We start from the raw sequence: 17511 nt of genomic DNA on the forward strand, positions 1-17511 counted from the left end.
TGATAACACTGAATTGTACATTACCTCATCTCTTGTTGGCAAATGACCTCAACCAGTGCCTTGACATTGCTGTTAAATAGAAAGTGGGGGGAAGAGTAGAATCCATATATATCCTGCAAAGCAAAGTCACAAATGACATATGATGATTCTTCAATATTGAGTTCTTTATTGTTTCCACAGTTATAAGACAGAATTTTTCCAAATCTGCATTTTTCATATAACTGAGAACTATTAGGGAGGGTCTATCTTCACCCTCTGTCTCACACACAAAATATCTGGATTGAGTTATTTCTTATTTCTCTGGAATGTACCCCATCTTTCCTGGGAATCCTGCTACCTTCTACCACATATCTAGAGCTAGACTTCTAAAGGAAGGAGGAGAATGTGTGTAATAGCATGCCTCCCACTCCTGTGAACTGACCCCAAAGGATGTTATGATCATGATTAAGAAAGGTAAGGATGGATGCTCTGCCTTCATCTTGATTCAACTAAAGCTTATCAACAAGGTTGTCAGGCTTATAATCAGATCTAAAACCTCTAAAAGGATCCAGATAACCTATTTCCTTCAAGGAATTACCTCTTTCCTTCAAAAGCCTTACACCTAATCATGTGTCTCTTCCTGCCAGGCTTAACTAAGTAGACCACGGGTGTCAAAACTTGCCGCATCATGTGATGCGTCGCAACGTATCATGATTTTTTTCGCATTGCCAGAGCTGGAGTGGGCGTGGCTTCCACATGATGCAACTGGCCCACAGGCCGGCAGTTTGACACCCCTGAAGTAGAGGAACATGGATCTAAAACAGGTGGCTGAACCTGCAGATTCAAGAATCCTTTCCACTTTGTCACAATTTGCTGTCAGTTACATCACAATTTCACTAATGATTTTTTTCTTTTATTCCTGACCTAACACATAATGAAATTTTTTGATGTTCTTTTTTTCTATATGGGATAAAATAACATATTTTATGGAATTTTCCTTTTCTTGGAGATTTTTGGAGACCCATTAGTACTGTTTTCTAGAACATGCTGCTTGAAGACAAATAGTTATGGCTAGGCCAGTGGCTGGAAAATTGCATTGGCCAACAGGCCTTGCTTGTGGTTTCCTTTGCGGATTCAATCTAAAGAAGCAAGGGTTCAGTTGGAAAACTAGATTATATCTTTTTTCTGTGAGAAAAATCAGATCCAACTCCTGCTGAATCTCTCAAGGTATACTAAGCCAGTTGAAGCACCTACGAAATAACTCCTATAAATAAATTTGGCGCTTTCACTTCACTTCTCTTGACATATTGATGTTTCTTGCTGTTCCTGCTTGTTATTCTAATAGTTCTCCCTCTTTTGTGGTTGATTACAACTGATATTCAAGGAAAATTGCTTATTTGACCTTCTCAGTTTCTAGTTCTTTCCTATTCCTGGATGTTTGTAGTGAATACTGTTTCCAGAACATTAAATACATATCTCAGGGCCCATTCATACAATGAAGAGGGAAAGATTCTGTGATATTTCTAGGATATGTTCATTTTCACATGTAGATTTAAAGTAGGAGTGGGCAGTTCATTTTCCCAGGGGGCCATATGAAAAACTGGGACTGTTGTAGGGCAGCTGTCCTTACTCCTTGCTGCCACCATGGACCAGGCAGGGACATTCAAGCATCCAGGTCTGAACTGAAGACTTCTTATTATATTGATATTTTATCTCACCCATTTGATTTTACTTTTGTGCTTACATTTTTAAATTTGGTTGATTATTGATGAAATAAACATCACTGTATTACATATTCATAGGAATGATCAAATGACTTTCTGGACTTTGTCTTAAAGGAAGTTATTTTCTGGAACTGCTGAGGTGTTTTGTTTTGTTTTTCATTTTCCAGAGCAGTGTTATTATTATAGGGAATAGAAATGCATTGTCTTTCCAAACCTTGTTGTGGAAAAAGCCATTTCCTGATATATATCCAGTCTGGGCTTTGGCAAAATAGTTTTGTTTGTTATCAGGACTTTTGTTTTTTAGAGGAACAATGCTTTCACTTTACATCATTGTATTTCACGATGTCCTGTATGTCTTTAGGTTCCTTCATTTAGTAGGATAAGATTTAATTTTCCAAAAGAAATATCTTGAGTTATCATCATTATAACAATGCAATCTTGGCTGCTTAAATTGCTAGTGAAAAAAAATGGTTTTAGCTGTCCAAAAGCATAGGAAAGACAACATTTTTCCTCAGGGTTGAAATATACATGTAGTCTAAATGTCTCTGTAGCATAAAATTATACAGCCAGAAGATAGATAGGAACAGAATAGTTAGATGTAGCAGTTGATCTTACAAAATGATTACCTCACAATCTCCTTAGAATATGGCATCTTATTTGCAAGGAAAAATAATGTAATTCAGAACACTGGTTTGTGCATTAATGCTGGAATGCTGTATGTATGCACATAAATAAATAACAGCAGGGAACAATCCACTAGGCAATTCTGCTGTTGCACAGCCTGCATTTATTTGCTCTTTATGCATTATTTATAATGTTATTTAGTAGTGAATAATAGCATACATATTGTGTTACTCATACTTATTGTGCATAATAACTTGTGCACTGTTAAAATAAATGTGGGAATGGCAGCAAAATATTTTAATATAGCTTTCTGTCCCTCATTCAAAAATCAGACAGTACTGTTCTTTGACTACCAAGCGGCCCATTTCTTGTAGGACTGTTTTTTTTTTAAAAAAAGATATTCTGGATTTTTGGAAATCCCAAGTCTTTGGATATGCATTAATTTGTGCAAATAACATCAATTTAGCTACATAGAAATTCATATTGGAGTTTGCATATTGGAATTGATGGAAGAAATGAATGCATATTACAGAAATGATTAGTAGAATACATAAATAGCACACAGCAATAGCATTATATACTGCTTATATACTGCTTCACACTGCTTTACAGCTCTCTCTATGTGATTTGCAGAGTCAGCATATTGCCCCCAGCAATTTGGGTCCTCATTTTACTAACCTCAGAAAGATGGAAGGCTGAGTCAACCTTGAACCGGTGAGAATCGAACTGCCAAACTGCTGGCAGCCGGCAGTCAGCAGAAGTAGCCTACAGTACTGTTTTCTAACCACTGCACCACCATAAAAATTCTAGAGCAGGGGTGTCAAACCCAATTTCATTGAGGGACACATCAGCATTGTGGTTGCCCTTGGGGCTGGGGGTGGTTGGGGTGGATGCGGCCTCCTGGATGGGTGTGTTCTACTAGGTGGGTGTGGCCAGCTCGACATTACTCATATTTGGGTGCCTGGGCAGGCCTGGGGAAGATCTGAAGGTCTCCAGCGGAGGCAGGATCAAACCAGGGTGAGCGCTGGGGCATGGAGGAGCCCCACTGTCCGTCTCAGGCTGTGCAGGACGTCCCCTGGATGGTGGCACGGACTGCCTGGAGCCATGGGCAGCAGAGGTCAAGTGCCCAGCCCAGTCCTTGAGCTCCCATGTCACCGGGACCCCACAGCCCTGCTTAGCTCAGCCACCCTTCCCTGAGGGGGTGCCCAGCTGTGCTTACCTCCTCCTCGAGGCTGCTGCTGTGCTTGCTCTCCTTGGCCAGGTTGCTCATGGTAGGTGCAGGAGTGTGTGGGTCAGAAGGAGGCCCACCCCTTCTCCATGCAAGGAGACCTGGCTTTGTAACCAAAGCATCCTCAGCAATAGGATGGGAGATCACCAGGGGATTGCGGAAGGGCAACAGGGCTGCTGGTGGCCAAGTGCTAAGGTAGGACTTCCTTCAGGCCCTCTCATTCCAATTTCCCTCCCTCCCTCCACTCCTTCCCTCTCTCTGTGCCCAGGAAGGGACAAGGGGAGGGGGAGAGGTTTGCAGCGCTTCTCTCAAAGAATAACAGAGTTGGAAGAGACCTTTGAGGTCTTCTTGTCCAACCCCCTACTCAAGCAGGGGAGCTATACCATTCCAACAATGGAATATTCAATCTCTTCTTAACAGCCTCCAGTGATGGAGCATCCACAACTTCTGAAGTTGTTTTCACAAGTCCTTAGTTCTAGGCTGTTTTTTTCTTGAGTAGTTTCCATCTATTATTGCCTTCTGATGCTTTGGAAAATAGGTTGACCCCTTCTTTTCTGTGGCAGCCCGTCAAATAGTGGAACACTGCTATCACATCACCACCCCTAGTTCTTTTCACTAAGCTAAAGTAAAGGTAAAGGTTCCCCCGCACATGCGTGCTAGTCGTTTCCGACTCTAGGGGCCGGTGCTCATCTCCGTTTCAAAGCCGAAGAGCCAGCGCTTGTCCGAGGACGACTCCGTGGTCATGTGGCCGGCATGACTAGACGCCAAAGGCGCACGGAACGCTGTTACCTTCCCACCGTAGTGGTCCCTATTTTTCTACTTGCATTTTTACGTGCTTTCGAACTGCTAGGTTGGCAGAAGCTGGGACGAGTAACAGGCGCTCAACTGTTACACGGCACTCGGGATTCGACCCGCCAAACTGCCGACCTTCTGATCGACAAGGTCAGCGTCCTAACCCACTGAGCCACCGCGTCCCTTCTTCACTAAGCTAGACATACCCAATTCCCACAGACATTTGTCATATGTTTTAGTCTCTAGCCCCCTAATCATCTTTGTTTACCATCCATTTAGATCAGATGGTCCCCCTGGTTTGGTTTATAGAATGAGCAGAGCCTTCTCAGAGACAGCACCCCAATTATAGAACTTTCTCCCAAAGAAAATATGAACAGTGCATCCCTCACCCGTTTATGGGCAACTCCAAACATTGTTCAGCCAGGCATATGTAGAACAACACCACATTTATGGTCAAACAGCACTAAGTAAATTATTACTAATATTTTTCTTTCTTAAAATACACACTTTTAATATTGTTTTAAGCAATGCTAGTGATGCTTTACAATAGCTGTCTTTGAGAGTTTTCTTGTAAACCACCCTGGATTTCTCAGAAACTTAATTTTGAATTAGATGTTGATTTAATAAATTAGGCAGAAGAAACAAATGTTTAAATACATCTAAATCCCACAGACCTACTGCCTCCTAAGCGCATACTGCAGAGAAAATAAGACATTGCATTTCTAGCCGGCATAGCCACAGGATGATGGGAACTGTGGTCCAAAACACCCAAAAGACATTAGTTTGGGTAAGGCTGGATTAAATTATGAAAGAGCAGATCAGGGGAAACAGAAGCGAGAAGCACTTTCCACGTCTCTGACAAAATAATTGGGTGGGGCAGTTGACTCAGCTTTTTAATTTCAACTCACTCCAATTCCTCTTAACTTCCCATTCAATCCAAAGAGTTCTTTTATCGGCTAGATTTTAGGGAGGGGAGGAATACAAATCAAAGCCAATCTGTGAGTTTGCTCTCTTGCCTGCAGACACACCACCTTCCCGATGCAGCACATGAACTCTAAGCCATTTCCCCAGAATTCCATTCAGATAATTCCATATATTTCTTTCAGGCCTCTCACTTTTCTGAGAATGGCAACACGACTCCACAAACAGCCTGACCTTCCTGCTGGCCTGCAATCTGCCGGGCATCTAATCTTGTCATCTTGCTTCTCTTCACTGCCGGTGGCCATGACTTTCCCATGAGGGAGCGGGGAAAGAGTAGTTCTCTCAGGTTGCAAGGCCGGGCAGTGGGCCATGGAGGTGCTGGTGGCAGGTGCGGCACTGATCTAAACTTTGTGTTGGCCATTCAGAATGTGGTCAGTTTTAGATCCACCGGGCTGCCCTGGAGGGGGACCGAAAGAGGGGACCCAGCCAGCCCACCGCCTGGCCTGTGGGATGAAAGGCAGGGAGATGGGGGCACATAGTGGCACAAACAGAGCATTGGCCAGCTCCCAGTCGCTTTCTCTGCTACATGGTAAGGCCGGAGAGGAGAATGCGACACACTGGATGCAGAGCCACAGCCTGGAATTGCTGGCGGCCAGCAACATGTGAGCCGCTGTGGTGGCTGGAGAGATAGGGCAAGAAGAAGGAGGAGAATGCAGGAAGGGTTTCTCTTTCTTTCTTTCTTTCTTTCTTTCTTTCTTTCTTTCTTTCTTTCTTTCTTTCTTTCTTTCTTTCTTTCTCTCTCTCTCTCTCTCTCTCTCTCTCTCTCTCTCTCTCTCTCCCTGTGAATGAGAGACCCCCTTTTTGTAAGTTTGCTTACTCTGTTTGCAACGCTCCCCATTCCCCACACTTTCACTTTCCTGCTGGCTCAATCTCTTGCTCTCATACTCATACACAAAAACTCTCCCTGCTTTCTCCCCCTTCTCGCTCTTTTCCTCCTGCTGCACCTGAACGGAATGGGAGGAAGTTAAAAAAAGAGAGAAGGGGGGGGAGAAAGGGGGAAAGCTCCCCTTTTTTGTAACACCTCGGCTTCCTCCTCCTCTCCTGGCGCTCTCTCTTTCTCTCTCCCCCTCCCTCCCCCTTCCACCCCCCCTCTCTCTCTCACACACACACACACACACACACAGAAACCCTTCCTGCTTTGCCCTTTCTCTCCAGCTGCCACAGAGGCTCACATGTTGCCAGTTGCCGGCAGTTGCAGTCTGTGGCTCTATATCTGGCTGCTGCTGCGCACCACCAGCTCCCGAGCGCTCACCGTTACCTGTGTGGGTGCCGGGATTAGCTGTAATTAATCATCACAATAAAAAAAACTTAGGTGCAGGTAGTCCTCAACATGACCACAATTGAGCCACACACCCATTTTACTGTCTGTTTCTGTTGCTCTCCTCTGTTTGCCAATTAGTCAAATTGACAATAAAGTTATTCTATTCTATTCTATTCTATTCTATTCTATTCTATTCTATTCTATTCTATTCTATTCTATTCTATTCTATTCTATTCTATTCTATTCTATTCTATTCTATTCTATTCTATTCTATTCTATTCTATTCTCAGTAACTTAAAGCTGCATGAACTTCAACTCCCAGAATTCCCCAGCCAGCATGAGGAAATCTGTGATACGTTAACTTTCCCCCCAAAAGCTGTTGTTAAAATGTAGTGGTATCTCTGTGAATTACATGAAAGAAAATCTACATGCTGCTTGTGTCCCTGGAGGTGATTTGTAGCTATTCACAGGTACTCCTTGATTTACAACAGTTCATTTAGTGACCATTCAGAATTACAACACCACTGAAAAAGCACTGACCGTTTTTACACCTATGATAGTTGCAGCATTCCCCAGTCACATAATCAAGATTCAGACATTTGACACCTGTCTCATATTTATGACAGTTGCAGTATCTAAGGATCACGTGATCACCTTTTGCGACCTTCTGACAAGCAAACTCAATGGGGAAAGCAGATTCATTTAACAACCATGTTACTAACTTAACTGCAGTGATTCATTTAACAAATGTAGCAGGAAAGGTTGTAAAATGGGGCAAAAGTCACTTAACTGTCTCACTTAGCAACATAAATTTTGGGCTCAATTGTGGTCATGTTGAGGACTACCTGCGCCTAAGATTTTTTTTATTGTGATGATTAATTACAGCTAATCATAGTTTCTATAAAAAGAAAAAAATAATTTGGGGGATAGGACTTTGGTGCAATGAAAATCTGAAAAGTTAATATTGAAGATCATGACAGATGACCCTTCTAAGCAATGCATTTCTGACTAAATTTAGAGTAGGTTTCTACATGGAAATCAAGTTAGTCTGCAGTATCTACATTACATACTGTGTGGGTATGTGGGAATCCTTGGGAGATGGAAAGAAGATATATTACCTGGTCCCTCCTTAAAAAAATCTGTGTCCATTTCTGGGCTTACAGGTAGCAGAAAATATATTTGAGTTAAAGGCAAGAGGGCTGTTGACATTTCCTTAATGCAAATATGTAGTATAGGTAATCCTCAACTTACAAAAATTGGTTTAGTGACCGAAGTTTAAAAAGTGACTTGTGTCCATTTTTCACATTTACAACCATTGGAGCATCCCCATGGTTACATGATCAAAATTTGGATGCTTGGCAACTAACTCATATTTATGATGGTTGCAGCATCCCAGAGTCATGTAATCACCCTTTGCAACCTTCTGATAAGCAAAGTCAATGAGGAATCTAGGTTCCACTTAACAACTATGTTATTAAGTTAACAAGTGTGGTGATTCAGTTAACAACTGTGGCAAGACAGGTTGTAAAATTGGACAAAACTCACTTAACAAATGCCTTACTTAGCAACAGAAATTTTCCCCCTTCTTATTCAAAATACATTACATTCCTAGTCACTTGTAATAGTTTGTAATTGCCCTCCCGGTGGAGGGATTAGGATGAGTTTTTTCATGATCCATAGAAGATTTAACTAATAGAGCATCTTTTTAAAATGGAGAAAAGCATCTTGAAACCAACCTCTGTTTAAGGGTCCATAAACTCTAGAACTGTAGAACAATTTCGTTTGTGTTTTTGGCCCTGAGCTTGCTGTACTTATTGCAGATGTGATCATTAGATGATTCAGCAAGCAAGCAGCCACAGGCTGCAACCATGTTTTGTGATTTAAAGCTCTTGTCTAACAAAAAGTGAAGAAAATAAGCAAATCATTGCAAATAGGAGAGTGCAAAATAATGACTGGTAATTCTCCAAACCTCAGTGTTTATGGTTTTTTTTTTCATTTGGGCAAAACTTTTCTTAAAATTGAAACGACTTCTAGTTTTGATGAAACTGAAAACTGATTGAAAGAAGCAGCTTTCCATATTCTTCACAGCAGTTATAAATACAATTGTATATTTTAACCTCTCTCTCTTTCTCTCACAAATTGCATCATAATACCGTTGCTTTCATAGTTTATCCTGTCTGATCATCAAAGCCATAATTCACAAGTTCATTTCTTGTCATTTTTACCAAAAAAGTCCATTAAAAGCTTTTAGTCACCAATAAATATCAATAATGGCCTTTCTCTATACAAAGAAGACAATTTATCTTTTTCAGTAAAATCTGTCAACTTCGCCAACCATTTCTCCATAGTGGTAGTGTCAAGTATTTCTATCTGTGCATTAGAGTCCACTTTCAAATCCTTCCAATTTACTATCCTTGCTGAGTTTAGTCAGAGTGAATATCTTTGCCTGCTTCCTGTTATTTGTTTAAAACAGGAAATTTAGTTTGCCTACTACCAATTAGTATTACTACTGGGAATGACTTAAGATCAAGTGATGAAAGTTTCTTCTCTGTTCTTTAAAAAATGCTACAAAGATTGTTTTATTTTTTTTTATGTCCAATGAGAAAATGGACTTGAGCTTGTAAAAATTTTCCGGTAATGTGATGTCCATGGAATAAACAAATTTATGCCTGACATCATTAGGTAAGGACTTTAAAATTATCAGTATTCTCAATTATTATTTGTGCCAGTTATATATTCATAGGCACAGAATAATAGTCTGTGCCAATTAATTGCCACATCTCAAATGGGATATTAGTGGAAGAGATACTGCAATCAAAGTATCACACAGGCTTTGGGTTTTTAAAATTTTTTTGGGGAAAGATTAAGCAAAATATTCATATATTAGTATATATGAATATTTAACCATTTAATTAGTATAATCATGAAGCTGGGGGGGGGAAGATCTGGGTCAGCGTTGTTCAGCCTTTTTATTGATGATCTGGATAATGAGTTTCTTATTAGATTTGCAGATGATGAAAAATTGGCCAACATGACCAGTGATAAAATGAGATTGCAAAATAATTTGATCAAATTGGAAATCTGTGCTAGACAGGAATAATAGAGAGAAATATAAGGCATTACATATAGGGAGGAAATGTTTAAGGTATGCACACAGGACTAGTGATTCATGGCTTGCAAGGACCATATTTAGAAAAGATGTGGTCACTAACAACAAGCTAAGTTGCTATAATAGTTGAAGGAATTTTGATCAACAGCATTCCATCAAAGAGAGTCCTTATTTCCCTTTATTATCAACTGGTGTGACAATACCTGGAATATTTGATACTACATTTCTAGACAGATACTGATAGGTTAAAATAGGTTTAGAGAATGGAGACAAAGATATTACAGAGACTTGAAGACATGCCCTATGGCTGGTGCTGAGATATTTAGTCTGGAGCAATGTTTCTCAATCTTGACAACTTGAAGTTGCATGGATTTCAACTCCCAGAATTCTCCAACCAATAGTCTGCACATATTCAAGTTGCCAAGCTTCAAAAATACTGGTCTGGAGAAAAGAAGACTGAGATGAAACAGGGTTCCATAGATGGTCAAGATTGGTCAGTAGTTGTACTTATTGGAGCTATCTAGATTTGGTTGAAATATAAAAATCTTCCTGGCAATAATATCTGTACAGCAATAAAGTAGTCTACCAAGAGAGTTTGTAGGTTCTCCATCTCTGGTAGAAGAAGATGGATTATCATCTCTTGGAATTTTGGATAGGATGGGGCAACCCTATACTTTTATTCTAATTGCTCAGGGCAATAATAATCTTTGAAGAAATACTTTTAACCTCAATTTTTTATCCAGAGAATGAAAAAACATTTTTCTTCTCTAAGTTGAATCTTCTGAAAGTTACCTTCTTACCTTCTGAATCTTTCTGAATCTTACCTTCTGAATCTCTAGATAGAAAGGGTTAAACAATAATTAATATGACAAGTGATAGAGTAGAGTAGAGTAGAGTAGAATAGAATAGAATAGAATAGAATAGAATAGAATAGAATAGAATAGAATAGAATAGAATAGAATAGAATCTGAAAGGCACCTTGGAGGTCTTCGAGATCAGCCCCCTGCTCAAGCAGGAGTATTTACACCATTTCAGACAAGTGACTGTCTAGTCTCTTCTTAAAAACCTCCAGTGATGGAGTGCCTACGGTTTCTGAAGAGGATTTCTACATCTATATGCTATGCTTCTATATTTTTTAATCTATGATTAATTGACCAGAAAAAGTATTATGGCATGTCTGTTAGACATCTGGGCATCTTTTTAGATGGATTCAGCTATTGGTGAAATGGTGCTTAAAATCTAATATCTGTTCATACAATGGATTGTGCTGTAATGGATTCTTTTCGATAGAATCATTTCACATGCTAATTATGTCCTGGAAGACTTTCTGTGAATAATAAACCCAAAAATTGGAAATTCACAGAAAAACAGAATGAACAGTGTATGCATTTATACTGAGAAAAAAAATACTATAATTTTGGACGCTTATCCATTCTTTTATCGATTATCAGTGAAATGCTGTTAAACATTTTATCCATACGAATGGGGATAAAGAATAGTCTGTGGACTGCAAATATTGGATTTTATGCTTAATTTTTCATTTTCCTATTTTTAAATAAGCTGAATTAAATGTTAAAAATTGTAATAGTGCAGCATTACAATTTATATATAAAATCTATATTATCAATCACCGTGTGACAGCTATGTTTTGGTGGGATTTTCTTCTCTTTCTACGTCATCATTTTAAATATATTAAAAATAAATTCAAGTAGATTAGCTTCCCTGAAATTCAAATTCACACTGTTCTAATAAAATCCAAATAGATTTATAACAACAGCAACAAACAACAACAACAACAACAATGATGATGGATGTTGAAGGGACCTTGGAGGTCATCTAGTCTAACCTCCCCCTTCATGGATTACTGCCTTGTCGTGGCGAAGGGGCTTGCGTAATTCAATGAAGCTATGAGCTATGCCGTGCAGGGCCACCCAAGACGGACAGGTCATAGCAGAGAGTTCTGACAAAACGTGATCCACTGGAGAAGGAAATGGCAAACCACTCCAGTATCTTTGCCATGAAAACCCTATGGACAGTACCAAAAGGCAAAACGATATGATGCTGGAAGATGAGCCCCTCAGGTCGGAAGGCGTCCAATATGCTACTGGGGAAGAGCAGAGGGCTAGTACTAGTAGCGCCAGAAAGAATGAAGCGACTGGGCCAAAGCCGAAAGGACGCTCAGCTGTGGATGTGTCTGGTGGTGAAAGGAAAGTCCGATGCTGTAAAGATTTTTTCTCCATAGGAACCTGGAATGTAAGATCCATGAATCAAGGAAAGTTGGACGTGGTCAAACAAGAGATGACAAGACTGAACATCGACATCTTAGGTATCAGCGAACTAAAATGGACAGGAATGGGTGAATTTAATTCAGATGACCATCAGGTATACTACTGCGGGCAAGAATCCCTCAGAAGAAATGGAGTAGCCTTCATAGTCAATAAAAGAGTAGGAAAAGCAATACTGGGATACAATCCTCAAAATGACAGAATGATCTCAGTTCGAATCCAAGGCAAACCATTCAATATCACAGTAGTCCAAGTCTATGCCCCAACCACCAGTGCTGAAGAGGAAGAAATTGACCGGTTCTATGAAGCCCTACAGCACCTTATAGAACTAACACCCAAAAATGATGTCCTTATCATCATGGGGGATTGGAATGCTAAAGTAGGAAGCCAAAAGATAACTGGAATAACAGGCAAGTTTGGCCTTGGAGTACAAAATGAAGCAGGGCACAGGCTGATAGAATTTTGTCAAGAGAATACGATGGTCATAGCAAACACTCTTTTCCAACAACCCAAGAGACGGCTCTACACATGGACATCACCAGACGGTCAACACAGAAATCAGATTGACTATATGCTCTGCAGCCAAAGATGGAGAAGCTCTATACAGTCAGTAAAAACAAGACCAGGAGCTGACTGTGGCTCAGACCATGAGCTTCTCCTTGCAAAGTTTAGGCTTAAACTGAAGAAAGTAGGGAAAAGCACTAGGCCACTCAGGTATGAATTGAATCATATCCCTGTTGAATATACAGTAGAGGTGACAAATAGATTTAAGGAATTAGATCTGATAGACAGAGTGCCTGAAGAACTATGGACAGAGGTTCGCAACATTGTACAACAGGTAGCAACCAAAACCATCCCAAAGAAAAAGAAATGCAAGAAAGCAAAATGGCTGTCTGAGGAAGCTTTGCAAATAGCTGAGGAAAGGAGGGAAGCGAAAGGCAAGGGAGAAAAACATAGATATGCCCAATTGAATGCAGAATTCCAGAGAATAGCTAGAAGAGATAAGAATGCCTTCTTAAATGAACAGTGCAAAGAAATAGAAGAAAACAATAGAATAGGGAGGACCAGAGATCTTTTCAAGAAAATTGGAGAGATGAAGGGAACGTTTAATGCAAAAATGGGCATGATAAGGGACCAAAATGGCAGGGACCTAACAGAGGCAGAAGAGATTAAGAAGAGGTGGCAAAATTACACAGAAGAACTATACAAGAATGAGCTTAACGTCCCAGATAATCACAATGAGGTGGTCACTGACCTCGAGCCAGACATCCTAGAATGTGAAGTGAAGTGGGCCTTAGAAAAGCTGAGCAACAACAAAGCTAGTGGAGGTGACAGTATTCCAGCTGAGCTATTCAAAATCTTAAAAGACAATGCAGTAAAAGTGCTACACTCAATTTGCCAGCAAATTTGGAAAACTCAACAGTGGCCACAGGATTGGAAAAGATCAGTTTACATTCCAATTCCAAAGAAAGGCAGTGCCAAAGAATGTTCAAACTATCGCACCATTGCACTCATTTCTCATGCTAGTAAAGTCATGCTTAAAATCCTACAAGCTAGACTTCAGCAGTATGTGGATCGAGAACTACCAGAAGTACAGGCAGGATTTCGAAGAGGCAGAGGAACTAGAGATCAAATTGCCAACATACGCTGGATCATGGAGAAAGCTAGGGAATTCCAGAAAAACATCTACTTCTGCTTCATTGACTATGCTAAAGCCTTTGATTGTGTGGATCATAACAAACTGTGGCAAGTTCTTAAAGAGATGGGAGTACCAGACCATCTTATTTGTCTCTTGAGAAACCTATATGCGGGTCAAGAAGCAACAGTGAGAACTGGACATGGAACCACTGATTGGTTCAAAATTGGGAAAGGAGTCCGGCAAGGCTGTATACTGTCGCCCTGCCTATTTAACTTATATGCAGAGCACATCATGAGAAAGGCAGGGCTATATGAATCAAAAGTTGGAATTAAGATTGCCGGAAGAAATATCAACAACCTAAGATACGCAGATGATACCACTCTAATGGCAGAAAGTGAAGAAGAACTGAAGAGCCTCTTGTTGCGGGTGAAGAAGGAGAGTGCAAAACTTGGGTTGAAACTTAACATTAAGAAAACCAAGATCATGGCATCTGGCCCTCTCAATTCCTGGCAAATAGATGGGGAAGAAATGGAGGTAGTGACAGATTTTATTTTCCTGGGCTCCAAGATCACTGCAGATGGGGACTGTAGCCAAGAAATTAAAAGACGCTTGCTCCTGGGGAGGAAAGCCATGGCAAATCTAGACAGCACACTAAAAAGCAGAGACATCACCCTGTCAACAAAAGTGCGTATAGTCAAGGCTATGGTCTTCCCAGTTGCAATGTATGGCAGTGAAAGTTGGACCATAAGAAAGGCTGAGCGCCAAAGAATTGAGGCCTTTGAACTATGGTGCTGGAGAAGACTCCTGCGAGTCCCTTGGACTGCAAAGCGATCAAACCGGTCAGTCCTAGAGGAGATCAATCCCGACTGCTCTTTAGAAGGCCAGATCCTGAAGCTAAAACTCAAATACTTTGGCCACCTAATGAGAAGGAAAGACTCACTGGAGAAAAGCCTAATGCTGGGAAAGATCGAGGGCAATAGAAGAAGGGGGCGACAGAGAATGAGGTGGCTGGATGGAGTCACTGAAGCAGTAGGCATGAGCTTAAATGGACTCCAGAAGATGGTAGAGGACAGGAAGGCCTGGAGGAACATTGTCCATAGGGTCGCGATGGGTCGGACACGACTTCGCAGCTAACAACAACAAGTCTAACCTCCTGCTCAGGCAGCAAACCACCATTTCAAGCAAATGGCTGTCCAGTCTCTTCTTAAAAACTTCCAGTGTTGGAGCATTCACAGCTTCTGGAGGCAGGTTGTTCCACTGATTAATTGTTCTGTCAGGAAGTTTCTCCTTAGTTCTAGGTTGCTTCTCTCTTTGGTTAGTTTCCATCCGTTGCTTCTTGTCCTGCCTTCAGGTGCTTTGGAGAATAGCTTGACTCCCTCTTCTTTGTGGCAGCTCCTGAGATATTGGAACACTGCTACCATGTCGTCCTTCTCTTCATTAAACTAGACATACCCAATTCCAGCAACCGTTCCATCTATGTTTTAGCCTCCAGTCTCCTAATCATCTTTGTTGCTCTTCTCTGTACTCTTTTTTGAAAGTTATTGTCACAATTAATCAGTTGGTTTACTTAGAGTACTCCTATTTATTTTTGATCTTCACAGTGCATTAGCCATTAAAATATGTTACCTTGGAGAATTCTGTCAGCTATATCTGTTAATAAAGAATGATTATGGAATATTCTTTATTAATTTAAAATCCACTCTTACCTACATGTAGGTATTTAGGATTTACCTTCTCTGTAAGGATTATTTAAGACAACTTTTTTAGTTTGTTATCACAATTGCATATTTTGCAATGGTTCTAGTAACTTCATTTCCATTTTGGAGTAACGTACACTACAAGTTATTGTTTAAATAATTCTCTGTCAATTTACAGTAATTGCTTTAATTATATTACGAAGGTTTTTCTGTATGCATCTAACTTCTTAAGGAATGCTGGAAGGCATAGTTATGTTTCTGGAGAAATATTTTACATTCTATTAATTTAATAAAATAAGCACAGGGAAATAATTTTAACATTTTTTAGCTATAGGCGTGGCTGAAATGTAAATTCCAATCGAACCAATTAGATGTTTGTTGTGAATATTTGAATGAGACAATTCTTTCTCACTGACCATACAGAAACTTTTCTAGGGAAGGAAATCTCTAAGGGCAGATTAATTTTTTCCATAAAAGATGTATTATCAATTGAGTTATAAAATTAATCAAGTGCGATATAGAATATTGAGTACTGGATTCTCTATCCATTTGCGTGCTGTCATCATCAAAAACAGTGTTTCTCATGTTTGACAACTTTTAAGATGTGTGGACTTCAGATTCTAGAATTCCACAGCTACCTGCGGAATTCTGGCAGTTGAAGCCCGTAATCATAGAGCTGCCAGGATTGACAAACACTGATCTAAAGATATATATTTGGAACATGGAATGAGATGAAATCTCATGTATTAATTTACTTTTCACATTGTGTTGCAAAATAAGTAGGCTGGCTTGGTCGCTCAACAGTGAGACCCTGGTGAAGCGGGCACAGCAGCGCCTGCATTTTCTGAGAAAAGCACATCTTCCTTCTCCTGTCCTGATCACTTTCTACAAAGGGACGATTGAGAGTCTCCTGTCATGCAGCATCACAGTCTGGTTTGGAAACATCACTGCTTCAGACAGGAAGGTGGTGCAGAGAGTGGTGAGGATGGCTGAAAAGATTATTGGCAGTTCCCTCCCTTCCATCAAGGACATAACATATAAGCGTCACTTGAGCAGGGTCCGCAAATTGTCCGGGACACTACACATCCTCTTCACGACCTGTTTTCTTTGTTACCTTCTAGGAGGAGGCTCTGTGGTATCTGAAGCAGAACATCCACATTGAGTCACTGTTTTGTTCGATACGGTATTAACCTTGTGAACTCTAAAGCTTCCTCCTTCTGTTATGTCTTCAAAATGGACAGTGATTAATATTTATATGTTACTTTCATGTAAGGGTGTAGGTCTATACATATGTTGTATATAGCATGTTTAAATGTGTGTTATATATGTGTACACTTTGAGAGCAAGGAACTAAATTTCATTTTTAATGTATGCCATTGTGCCCACAGTAAAAAAATGACAATCAAGGTTGTCTGTCTGTCTGTCTGTCTGTCTGTCTGTCTGTCTGTCTGTCTGTCTGTCTCTCTCTCTCTCTCTCTCTCTCTCTCTCTCTCTCTCTCTCTCTCTATCTATCTATCTATCATGCATATTCATTATATTATATAAATAATAATTCTGTAATGATGTTGTTGGCATATAGAGATATGTTTCCTTCCATTTAATTGTATCTAATTCTCAGAGACTACCTGGACAAGTCTCTGAAGTTTTCTTGGCAAGGTTTTTCAGAAGTGCTTGCCACTACCTCTTTCCTAAGGCTGAGCTAAATTGATTGGCCAAAGGTTACCCAGCTGGCTTTGTGCCCTATATGAGAATAGCCTGATGACATAATCAATACACTAAACTAGCTTCATAGAGACATTAAAGTAGCATAAATCAAAATATAATGACATTTTAACTGTGGTTATTTCTATCAATAGTAGGGACACGGTGGCTCAATGGGTTAGGATGCTGAGCTTGTCGAACAGAAGATCGGCAGTTTGGCGGGTCGAATCCCAAGTGCCGCATAGCAGAGTGAGCGCCTGTTACTTGTCCCAGCTTCTGCCAACCTAGCAGTTCGAAAGCACGTAACAAAAATGCAAGTAGAAAAATAGGGACCACTACGGTGGGAAGGTGACAGCGTTCCGTGCGCCTTTGGCGTCTAGTCATGCCGACCACATTATTATTATTATTATTATTAATGGGACTTATATCCCGCCCTATCTCCCGAAGGACTCAGGGCGGCTAACAACAATAACATATAATAAGTACAGAAA

At 40.3% G+C, this 17511-nt stretch overlaps 1 protein-coding gene across 2 annotated transcripts in view; it reads left to right on the forward strand.

The window, feature by feature from the left end:
- DIP2C (disco interacting protein 2 homolog C) overlaps positions 1 to 17511 on the forward strand; it is a 348741-nt gene that overhangs the window by 39707 nt on the left and 291523 nt on the right. The gene's annotated exons all lie outside the window — the stretch shown is intronic.

The sequence above is a fragment of the Vipera ursinii genome, assembly GCF_947247035.1.
Source record: "Vipera ursinii genome assembly, chromosome: Z".
Taxonomy (NCBI): domain Eukaryota; kingdom Metazoa; phylum Chordata; class Lepidosauria; order Squamata; family Viperidae; genus Vipera; species Vipera ursinii.